Source organism: Bombina bombina, chromosome 2 (assembly GCF_027579735.1).
Source record: "Bombina bombina isolate aBomBom1 chromosome 2, aBomBom1.pri, whole genome shotgun sequence".
NCBI classification, from domain to species: Eukaryota; Metazoa; Chordata; class Amphibia; order Anura; family Bombinatoridae; genus Bombina; species Bombina bombina.
Genome location: NC_069500.1, coordinates 491,383,697 through 491,396,230, shown reverse-complemented (window position 1 = coordinate 491,396,230; position 12,534 = coordinate 491,383,697). Strand labels below are relative to the sequence as shown.

At 42.8% G+C, this 12,534-nt stretch overlaps 1 protein-coding gene across 1 annotated transcript in view; it reads left to right on the top strand.

Annotated features, from left to right (window-relative positions):
• The window catches only part of TBC1D10A (TBC1 domain family member 10A), a 162,204-nt gene that overhangs the window by 49,227 nt on the left and 100,443 nt on the right, over positions 1 to 12,534 (top strand). The window lies entirely within an intron of this gene.

Genomic DNA, 12,534 nt, shown 5'->3' with positions numbered 1-12,534 from the left:
TGGTCACAATGGGACAACCCCAGGCACAAAAAAGTGCACTCTCACTTCATTCCAGCAACTCGAGGGTCAAGAAGTAAAAGATCTACAGGAAAAAGTATTGTCTTTGCACTTACTCCTAATATAGCAAATTTATTATGTGGCGTTTCGGGGATAAACCTTTCCTCAGACAAATACAAACTGTGCAAAGATTCATTTATAGTGCTAGAAACCCCACCGATATGTTAGTGCACTCCAATCGTAATGTGATGTATTTAAGTTCTATTTGTATTTATAAGATCCACCATACAGATATTTGTTTATTCATTACATAGTACTATGAATCATAACATATATTTGTGTTTATTAATAAGTGCATTGTTATGTTATTAACCTCATCATTCTAGCAGCGCAGTTTTTTTTCAGCTTTTCAAAGCCAAGGCACCCCGGGAAAGTAGCCCCTGCTTGCCAATAAGTTCCCAGGACTCCCTAGGTCAATGTCCCCTGCTTGCTAGTAGGCTCCCAGACATTACCAGGAAAGTGGCCCTTGCTTGCAAATATGCCTCAGGAACCCTGGGAAAGAGGCCCTGCTTGCCAAATATTTTCTAGGCACCTCATGGAAGTGTCTCTTGCTTGCCTATATACTCTCAGGCACCCCGGAAAAGGGCCCCTGTTTGTCAATAGACTCCTAGGCACCCCTGGAAAAGTGGCCCTTGTCAATAGGCTCCCAAGCACCCCAGGAAAGTGGACCTTGCTTGCCAATATACTCCCAGACACCCAGGAAAGTGGACCCTGCTTGCCAATAGGCTCCCAGACACCCTAAGAAAGTGTCCCCTACATGCTAATAAGATCACAGTACCCCCCAAGAAAGTGGCCCCTACTCACCAATAGGCTCTCAGCACCCTTGGAAAGCACATTGGCAAGCAGGGGCCACTTTACTGTGCTGTATGGGAGCCTATTGGTTAGCAGGGGTCACTTTCCCAGGATGGGAAACATATTGACAAGCAGCAGCCACTTTCTCGGGGGGGGGGGGGGGTCTGGGAGCCTATTGGTGAGCAGAGGCCACTTTTCTGAGATGCCTGGGAGCATATTGTAAAACTGGTCACTTTCTCAGGAGGCCTGGGTACTTATTAGCGAGCATGGACCACTTTCTCAGGGTGCCTAGGATCCTATTGGTAAGCAGGGGCCACTTTCCCAGGGTGTCTTGGAACATATTGGCAAGCAGGGGCCACATTCCCTGGAGGACTGGGAGCCTATTGGCAAGCAGGAACTTCTTTCCTTGGTTACATGGGACTCTATTGATAAGCTGGGGCCACTTTCTGGGCTGTCTGAGCCTATTGGCAAGTAGGGGACACTTTTTGCAAGCAAGGGCCACTTTTCCAGGTGCCTCAGAGCCTAATGGCAAGCAGGAGCCACTTTCCAGGGAAGTCCTGGGAACTTATTGGTAAACAGGGGCCACTTTTTCAAGGTGCCTGGGAACCTATTGTTAAACAGGGGCCACTTTTTCTGGGTGCGTTGGCTTTTTGAAAAGCTGAAAAAACTGTGCAGTAGTAGTTAGGCAAAAGGCTTTTGCCTAGGAAAATGGTTTTTAAAGCTTAAAGGGATACTAAACCCAATTTTTCTTCTTTAATGATTCAGATAGAACATGCAATTTTAAGCAACTTTCTAATTTACTCCTATTAATTTTTCTTCGTTCTCTTGCTATCTTTATTTAAAAAGCAGGAATTTTAAGCTTAGGAGCCAGCCCATTTTAGGTTCAGCAACCTGGATAGCGCTTGCTTATTGGTGGCTACATTTAGCAAACCAATAAGCAAGCATAACCCAGGTTCTCAACCAAAAATGGCCTGGCTCTTAAGCTTTAAATGCCTGCTTTTCTTAAATGGAAATAGTGCACAGCTGCATTTATTACTTTTGGGAAATAAGAAACTGGCCACCAGGAGGAGGCAAAGACACCCCAGCCAAAGGTTTAAATACTCCTCCCACTCATCCCCCAGTCATTCTTTGCCTTTTGGCTCAGGAGGTTGGCAGAGACGTGTCAGAATTTTTAAATTTTTGTTTTTTGTCTCTCATGGAGGGGAGTACTCTTCGGCATGGGACAGGAGTTTTAAGTAGTCCTGTCAGCCTCTCAGTGAGGGCTTGGATAAAAGTTAAAGTCCGGAGATGCAGGGAGAGTCTTTCTGTGAAACCATCCATATTCATATTAACAGCTCCTCAAGCAATCGGCCTTGTCGAACTTCGCTCCGCTGCCTGCTTTGTTCTCTCAAGTCCATGGAGGAGGTGAAGCCACTATTTGTCGTGTACCTGTTCCACGGTGTAGATTCCGGTAAGATTGTTTAATTTTACTTTATCGTCAATGTACTGTAATGTGAATGTTTTCCCGAGAGGTTACACACCTTTGCGTGTCTAACTATATGACATAAGTGAGTCTCTGTTAGTATCTTGGAATCGAGGGTTAATATCTCCTGAGGGGGGTTATTGAACAGGGGGGTTATAATCATGTTTGTTATGTGATACAACCTGCTTATGTGTGATGTTTATGGGTTTGTGGTTGGAACTTTGAGGCCTTTGGAAGTGACGCAACCTTTTGGTTGGGCACGCTTTTTTGGACTATTCGGTTCACCTTGTGTTCGGGCGTGGTTCCGTCCCCTATTTCCGCATTCCTGACTGTGTGGCGAAGGAGCTATTCTAGTCTGCAGGGGTCTGGTCATAGAAGGTGGCGAGTGCCCCAGCCACTGTGGGTGTCAGGTGCCATTTTTGTTTTCATACTTTAGTCCATATTAATATTTCCTCTATCCAGTTATGGAGGATTCGGTTGCTGAGACTCTGCTCGTTTCAGATTCTTTTACAGAGGATTCTGATACCGAGACTATTTTGATTTCAGATTCTGTGTCCGGTTACGAATCCGGATTGGCCTCGTTGACACATGTCAAACCAGTTTTGTTCTGTATGCCATTTCAGAGCGCCTGGTTCCTCGGGCTCGGAGAATCAAGGGACTGCTGAGCCATCCGCCTCTGGGGGTCCTGTCATCCGAGAGGCGAGTTCCCTACCAATTCATACTTATACACATGCTGGTAACCCAGTTTCTGATTCCTCCATGCAGGGTGACGTGTGTCCCCCCCCCCCTCCCCAGAGGTTGCAGTACGTTTTCGCTTCCGCATAAAGTTGACGATTGTTCGTCTGCAGAGTCCAGACGTTTCTTTGAGAATGTATTGCGCCCTATTGTCCTTGGCCTTCCGCCTTGTAAAGGGCCTTTACAGTTCCCCGCGGGTGTAACTGTCCCTGAGTGTTGTGCCTTTCATTACAGGATTGCGCGCCCTTGCGTATTGTTTAGACATGTTTTTCGGTTATTGAATGACCCTATCATTTCCAGATAAAGGGATTTTCAGTCTGCTGATTCGAATGGTGCACCTCATTAGACATGTGGGGATGAAGTAATATCCTGATTGTCATTTGTTTGAGATCTTTCCCAGTTTTTGAAAGAGAGGGCTCCGTTTGGCTGGTCCTGTGGGTAGGCCTGTGTCTTTTTGGGCTTTAAAGGGACAGTCTAGGCCAAAATAAACTTTCATGGTTCAGATAGAGCATGTCATTTTAAACAATTTTCCAATTTACTTTTATCACCAATTTTGCTTTGTTCTCTTGGTATTCTTATTTGAAAGCTTAACCTATGAGGTTCATATGCTAATTTCTTAGACCTTGAAGGCCACCTTTTCAGAATGCATTTTAACAGTTTTTCACCACTAGAGGGTGTTAGTTCATGTATTTCATATAGATAACACTGTGCTCGTGCACGTGAAGTTATCTGGGAGCAGGCACTGATTGGCTAAACTGCAAGTCTGTCAAAAGAACTGAAATAAAGGGGCAGTTTGCAGATGCTTAGATACAAGATAATCACAGAAGTTAAAAGTGTATTAATATAACTGTGTTGGTTATGCAAAACTGGGGAATGGGTAATAAAGCGATCTTTTAAAACAATAAAAATTCTGGTGTAGACTGTCCCTTTAACCTCCGGGTTGCCTTATATTTTATTTATATCAGATGGGATGTCTTTTATTTGTTTTTTGTTTCCTTCGGGAACCTTATGGGATTGATACTCCTTTATTACGTCTTCAGAAGTTGTTATGGACATGTTAGTCCTATGTTAAAGATGTCTGGTTTTTCCCCTAGGAGGGAGAATTTTTGCAGCTTGCCGGTTAGGACCCTAGGTGCAGGCTGGTCTTGTTTGTTAGGTTCGTTCGGTCTTGCGGCTGTTCAGACACGTGACGCTATTCTGCTCTGCTGGTTCGGTAGAAGCACCGAGTGCTCAGGTTATCATTGTTTTTCATGTTCAACTAAGCATTCGAGAGGACCTGTGGGTCCGTGAGGCGGGAAGGATTGTTTGTCCTTATAGCCTTCAGTCATAGATGGCCGGGCAGGGGAGTTTTTCCGCTGCGTCATTCTATCTGACATGTGATTTCATCAGAACTTAAGCCCTCCACCACATGGGGGAGGAAAACTAACGCCCCTTACTAGGGCTGCTGAAAATAATCGATTCAGTGATGTATCGTGATGCAGCCGTTAACGATGCTTGCATTGATGCAGTGCAGACCTGAAATGATTCAGGGGTCAGTGACGTCATCGCGCAACGTCACGTGACCCTGCCTCAAGGGGAGGCTATGAAATCGCAGAACGCATGCGCAGTCTTCCCAGCTTCCTCTGGGAGTTGTAGTCATATACATTATTTTGTGACAGTGTACTGTTAAGGATGATAAGGTCGGGCGCTGACTGACTACATCTCCCATCACACAGTAGACAGTGCGAAGACTTCCTGAGTTGGAGGATTTACTATTTCCTGGTATATACAATATTCACACTGAATTGAGAAGGAACTGTCTCTTTATGGGTGAAGTGGAGAAATGGATGACATGGGCCAGACACTATTAAGTTAATAGTGTCTGGCCCATGTCATCCGTTTCTCCCCTTCATCCATAAAGAGACAGTAGTATTAAGTATTAACTAGTCCTTTCTAAGGCTACCATAAGTATCTGCAAACACCTCTGTTTAATTTAAGTGGACGTAGCCTTGCTGGGGCATTTTGGGGCATTTTTATCAGCTTTACCATTTGACTAGGTATAATTACTCTGTAACCTCCATGGTAATCCAACGCTTTCACTGAAATGGCTTTAGAGGAACAGCTACATTAATGTAATTTACAACGAATGGTTTGGGAGTGTGGATATTTTATGTGCTTGAGGATATTAGTGTGATTTAACTGTTTAATACAGATATTTTCTGTCTGTGCAAACACCCTGAGGTTATCACGTCATATTGAACACTATTGGCCTGTCTGTATGCCAGCATAACAGTCTGTCATGTTTTTATACACAGTGTTAATCGTCAGCTAAGCACTGTATTGCAAAAGATTTGACACCATGCAAGGAGTAATGCATGCAAGTATTACAAGTATTTTAAGAAATTAAAAGTACAAAAACAAAATACCCTTTGTAGGCAGATGGGGCATATTACAAATTGGCAGGCATGTGGAGTGTTCACTGGAGCATCTAAAGGGTTATTAGCAATTTAATTTATTAGGTGATGTAACACAAACTACACCGTGGCAACCCAGTTGGAGATTGAGATAAATATTAAATTTTGTTAGAAGATAATGTACATTAGGAAAAACCTATAAATGATAGAAAACGGGGATGTGTGTGTGTGTATGTATGTGTGTGTATATATATATATATATATATATATTATGGAATAGAACAAGTTCATGAAAATCATAGGCAGTAATCGTGATGCATTGCGGAATCGAATCGTTGACAGGATAATCGTAATCGAATCGTGAGACCAGTGAAGATGCACACCCCTACCCCTTACCGCAGTTGAGCGATTTGGCCTTCATTTTTAGGCCTCTGGATTTGTCCTTTCGGGCTTGATCCAACAGCTTGTACAGGATAGCTGTCTAGCATGCGGAAGGTTTGCAGTTTGAAACCAGTTGCAGCTCTCGACACCTTGCAGGTGTACGCGTAAGCTGTTTATAGTGTATCTAGATACAGCTCTTAATCTTTGACGTGTACTGTCTGTCTGAGTTATAAGAGACCTTTGGGTCTTCTTCCATTGTCTCCGGGGGAGTTGGATCTCCTTTTAGGGATCTGTGTTTTCGGGTGCTGGTTGCTCCCTGCGGGAACTCTGTTTAGCTCAGGGTTTTCTGGAGCTGGGTAGGCTTAGTGCCTTTCTCTTCCTTGTGTCCTCACTTGTGCGGAGGTGATAGGGAGACTAGTCCTGCTAGTATAATTTTTTTCACCTCCAGGTATCCCTTGGTTGTCCTGAGGCTCTGGGAAGTATCTTCATATGACTTCTAGCCTTGCTCCTTGGAGCGTTGGACTTTAGCTAGGGGTGGTTCCTTCCTTTGGTCGGGGCTTTCGAGTTCTTCTTACTATCCGGATTCTCTGGATATGCATCCGTATCCCTTGTGTCTGGCTTTTTGGCCAGCTGGGGTGTTTAGTTCTAGGGTAAGGTTTGCCTGAATCATTAGGTGCCCGGACCTGTTTTTCTCCCTGAGACTTCCTGTTGCTGAAGCTTTGCTTTGCCTTTTTATTGACCCAGTCTTGGGTGGTTTTGGAATCTTGGATCTCAGGGCTGGTCGGGGTGTTCCACGGTAGTGGGAACTTGGGCTATGTCCTTGGTCCATCTACCTAACCTGGCCATGGTTGGCCAGGTTTTCTCAGTATTTTTATACTCTTTGCCACCATCATCTGGTGGTTATCTGTGTGGCTTGCGCCTCAATGGTTGTTGGTTCATACCCAGCTGCTGGCGCTGGATGTCCAATTTCTGGTGCGTCTTATTGTTGCTTTCCCCTGGTCAGCTTGGCAGTGTTCCTGTGGATTCCCTGCTCTGCAGACAAATGGGTTGGCTGTGCCTCTGCTTGGCAAGCTACTTTGTAGGGGGGTCCATTTCTAGGACATCTGTGTTGGGAATTTCTCTTCTCATTAGCCGGTGATTTCGGGCCTTGCGTACAGTTGTTGCACTTCCGGCATCATCCCTTTCTTTTAGGGGATATTCTCCTCCCTATGGAGATGGAGCCCTTGCTTGGGGCTTCTCCTGAATGGGAGGCGGAAAGGTGGGATGGGTTCCCCCTGGGGTCTTGCTGGCTTCAAGTCAGACTTATTGGGCCTTTATTTTGATAGATCCTTAGGTCTCTGGCCTTGCTGTCTGTTTTCAGAGTCGGGTTGTACTTGTACTCTGTGGGGATGGCTGTGCTATCCTTACGCTCATTCCTGTACCTGTTTTGGGATTCTTTTGTTCCCCTGTCTTGGATCCCTGAGGCTGGGTTGGTCCAGCTGGGTGTGGGTCTGCAGGTCAGGATGGCCCAGTGGTCTAAGGCACTGCGTTCGGTCGCAGTCTCCTCTGGATGTGTGAGCCTTGTTGAGTCTATCCTGTTTGCTCAGTCTGCTAGGGTATAGATTCTCCTTTCAACTTGCTCCATTGATTTCAGAAGAGGGTTTACTCTTCCTTCGGGTTCTGAGGGTATACTCCCCTCCTCGGGGGGGGGGGGGGGGGCCTCGATTGAGCTTTGGTGTTCCCCTTTTTAGAGACCTGTAGGTCTGGGGGTTGCTTTTGCGGTCTGTTTCTTGCTTGACTGCTTCTTCCTCCTCGCAAGTACCCTCTGTGTCGTCCTGTTATGGACTCTGTGTTCTCAAACTTGTTTTTCACCTGGGTGTATTACACACTTTTTCATGGCGAATGCTTTGGTATTCTATGGTCAGACACTGGGAGGACTTTGCCTCTTCAGTTGCATTCCGTGCTTTCAGGATGTTGGAGAGACGTCTTTCTGTCTCTGTGTCTGGTCTTATCCCGGGTTTTGCTTGGTATGGGTGTGGCCTCCTTCCCCTGTTTGGGCCCCTTTGGGTCTCTGTGAGCTGGGCTCACTCTTGGAGGTGTTCCTTTTTTGTATTAGGGGACCTTTTGGTTTCCTTGGTTCTCCTTTGCCTTGTCCCCTTAGGGGTTTCGGCTGGTGTCTCCTTCATTTGTGGTGGATGAGCGGTGGGGGACAGTCTGTTGGGCAACGGTGTCTCCAAGAGGACTGTTGGCTCAGTCAAGTCCGTTTGCTGTCTCTAGTTTGACTTCTGAACTGACTGCGAGTCAGTGTCTTTGGGGCTTTTCCTCTTACATTTTTCTCAGCTTCGGACAAAGTGGTTTTTTTATTGGGCAGAGGTTCAGGCCTGGTGCCCTCAGTATGGGCCGCCTATTGTACCCTCCCGTCTTGGCATTCAGTGTCCTCTATAGCTTGGGTATTGATTTCCCTAAAGTAATGAATGCAGCTGTGGACTCTTTTCATTTAAGAAGAAAAACATAAATTATGCTTTCCTGATAATTTTCCTTTTCTTCTGATGGAAAGAGTCCACAGCTCCCCACCCGTAATTTTCTGTGGGGCGTCCTTATTATTCTTCTGACACCTTTCACACTCATATTTCTTCTACTGTTCCTAGTTCCTTGGCAGAATGACTGGGGGATGAGGGGAGTGGGAGGAGTATTTAAGCCTTTGGCTGGGGTGTCTTTGCTTCCTCCTGGTGGCCAGGTTCTTATTTCTCAAAAGTAATGAATGCAGCTGTGGACTCTTTCCATCAGAAGAAAAGGAAGTTATCAGGTAAGCATAATTTATGTTTTTTAAATAAAGATAGGAAGAGAACTAAGAAAAATTGCTAATAGGAGTAAATTAGAAATTTGCTTTAAAATTGCATGCTCTATCTGAATCATGAAAGAAAAAAATTGGGTTTATTGTCCCTTTAAACAAAATTTCAAAAGCTATTTGTCTGAAATTACTATTTGCCTACCGCATATATAGCACCTTACCCAAATTATGCACCCTACATTTGAGAGAGACAATATTTAAACAGCTAATTAATAAAACACATCAGCATGTTATGACTAATATTTTATTTGAATGTATCATTCTATCTAGCATTTATTTAGTATTTAATGTCCCTTTAAGAATTAAGTTTCCCAGTTTATGCATTCATAATCTTTCCTTAAAGGGACAGTATACTCCAGAATTTTTTGTTTAAAAGGATAAATAATCTCATTATTCCCCATTCACCATTTTTGCATAACAAACACTGTTATTAATACACTTTTTACATCTGTGATTACCTTGTTTCTAAGCCTCTGCAGACTGACCCCTTATCTCAGTTATTTTGACAGACATCCATTTTAGCCAGTCATTGCTGACTCTTAAATAACTCCACATGAGTGAGCAGAATGGTATCTATATGACACATATGAACTAACCGTGTCTAACTGGAAAAAAAACCCCTGTCAAAATGCACTAAGATAAAAGGCAGTTCAACGGCTTAGAAGTTATTATATGAGTCTACCTAGGTCTAAAGAGAGCAAAGTAAATTGGAAAGTTGTTTAAAATGGCATGCCCTATCTGAATTGTGAACCTTTTTATTTTTGACTAGACTGTCCCTTTAAATCCCTGAAATATATGGTCTTCTTGTTTGGGCTCATATAACATTGTCTGTGAAATCCAGTTTCAAATGTGAACATGTTATGCTCTTTCCTTTTTTTTTTTTTTTTTAATATAATTAAATCCAGAATAGCTTTATTTTTAGTCTGTTCTTCTATCAATTGTGATGTGTGTATTAATAAGGACAAGTGTAGAATAGATCAGCTAATGACTAGAACTGTGTCAGGCTAAAGGAACATACAATTTATATTGTTTTAGAATAAATACATTGTCACTTGAACTATGCAGCAAATTAGGTGGACTCTAATTACTAAATAAACGGGACAGTTTAAAGTCAAAATGAAACGTTCATGCTTCAGATGCATGCAGTTTTAAAGTACTTAAAGGGACACTGAACCCACATTTTTCTTTCATGATTCAGAGAACATGCAATTTTAAGCAACTTTCTAATTTACTCCTATTAGCAAATGTTCTTCATTCTCTTGGTATCTTTATTTGAAAAGCACAGTCTCAAAGTGACTCAAGCACCAGTAGTGTAGATTAGATGTGCAGAGCTGGAGGAGCCACTGCTCAAAGACTCCCATATATCAAGTACAAAGAAAATCCAGCAGCACCACAATGGTTATCTTTCAAAATGTATTAGTACCTGGAGGTAAAAAGATGACGTTTCGGGCTCAGTAGCCCTTAATCATACGATTAAGGGCTACTGAGCCCGAAACGTCATCTTTTTACCTCCAGGTACTAATACATTTTGAAAGATAACCATTGTGGTGCTGCTGGATTTTCTTTGTACTTTATTTGAAAAGCAAGAATGTAAGTTTAGATGCTGGCCCATTTTTGGTGAGCAACCTGGGTTGTTCTTGCTGATTGGTGGATAAATTTATCCACCAATAAACATGTGCTGTCCAGGATCCTGGACTTTCTTTTTCAAATAAAGATAACGAGAACAAAGAAAATTTGATAATAGGAGTAACTTAGAAAGTTGCTTAAAATTGCACGCTCTATCTGAATCACAAAAGAAAAAATTTGGGTTCAGTGTCCCTTTAACAATTTTACGTCTATTCTCTAATGTGCTTTGTTATTTTCATATCCTTTGTTGAAGAGCAAGCCTAGGTAGCCTGATAGGAACTTAGGAGCCTGTATGTGCTTTTAGCATTCTATGGCAGCTGAAGTGGCACAATTTGATAAAATTGCTAAAAAAACATTGTTGCAAACACTTCTGCCAAAGCATGGTTGGTTAGCTCATCTAGCAGAATATCAAGAGAACTAAGCAAAATTTATAATATAAGTAAATTGGAAAGTTGTTTAACATTTTTTATCCAATCCATTTGTATTAAATTGTGACTTTCTTGTCCCTTTAAGAAACATAGAAACATAGAATTTGACGGTAGATAAGAATCAAAAAGGCCCATCAAGTCTACTCATATTACATGTTACTTTTTCCTTAGGATAGTCTTATGCATGTCCCAGGCATTTTTAAATTCCTTTACAGTCTTTGTGTTTACCACCTCAAATGGAAGTTTATTCCATGAATCCACCACCCTTTCTGTAAAAAAATGCTTCCTTAAATTTCTCCTGAATCTGCTACCCTCTAACTTTAGTTTGTGACCCCTTGTGTTGGAATTTGTGTGTGAAAAATGCTTTCAGCTTCTATTTTAAGTCCCTTCATGTATTTGAAGGTTTCTATCATGTCACCTCTTTCCCTTCTATCCTCTAAACTATACATATTTAGATCATAGAGTCTTTCTTTGTACGTTTTATATTTTAGACCATGTACCATTTTAGTAGCCCTCCTTTGGACAGCTTCTAGTTTATTTATATCTTTCTGAAGATATGGTCTCCAGAACCAGGGCCGTCTTTAATATTGATTGGACCCTGGGCAAAAATTTTCTTGGGCCCCCACCCCATGCAATTTCGCTCTCCACCCCAAAATCCCAAAAAATAACTAAATCAATTTTTTTTTATGATTAGCCCAGCAGTGGATCATCCACTGCTGGGCTAATCATTTAAAAAAAAAAAAAAAAAATTAAAAAAAATTGCAATATGTGAAACTGGACCTAAGCAGTACTAATAAGTAAATAAATATATAAATTCCTCCACTGTGGATTCATTTAATATTCTTTTGAATGTGATTCTGGTGTGAGGTTACCTGGTTAAAGAGATTTAGGGCAGCCAACAGGAGCAAAGCAAGGTGAAGGAGGAAGCATGGAGGTGCAGACAAATATAAGTTTACTGACTTGAACAGCAGAACTACTATGGGAAGCTGTAAAATCTGAGACAGAGAGAAAATAAAAACTATAAAAATAAACCTTACATTAATGTGTGAAGTATCAGCATGACGCTATACATCAGCCACACCAGCACATGTAGCTTCTTTGCTAGGAACAAGTTCCCTCTCACCCTGAACTAGACAATGCTGCATGGGGATGGGCGTGTGTGCACTCACTTATTCTTCCCACTGACACCTTTCTACATTGCACTATTCCCCTAACAAACTTCAGTTAGTTGATCTTAGGGCCACAGCAGAAAGAGCAGGGCTAAGGGGACCAGTAGACATGATGCTGTCTGTCCAAGGCTGCATGGATACAGTGTGAGATGAGTCACACAGCCTCAAGACTGAAGAGAGCAGTGTATGCAGCTGCACAGATGCTCAAATCCTCATGTGCCTGCCGCTCCAGCTTTCTGCTGCATGTGCCTACAGTCAGCCCTACCCAGAAACAATCTTCACCACCAGAGCAGTTACCTGGTAACAGTGGTAACCCCAGCAGGACCTTTTCTGATGCAGTGGGAAATGGCTGGATGCCGAGTTAGGGCTTTGCATTCAGGGCTGCACAGTGCACATCTAAAACAGCACATGGCACTAGCTTGGCATGTCACATGACACGGGCACGGTCTGGCACAGTTTTTAAAAAAAAAAAAAATATATATTTTTTTAAGGACTCTTGGGCCCCTCAACAGAGACTGGGCCAAGGGCAGCTGCCCCTTTTGCCCTGTGTTAAAGACGGTCCTGTCCAGAACTGTACACAGTATTCCAGATTTGATCTAACTAATGATCTGTAAAGTGGCATAAGAACCTTGCTATTTCTGCTACTAAAACCTCTTCCAAT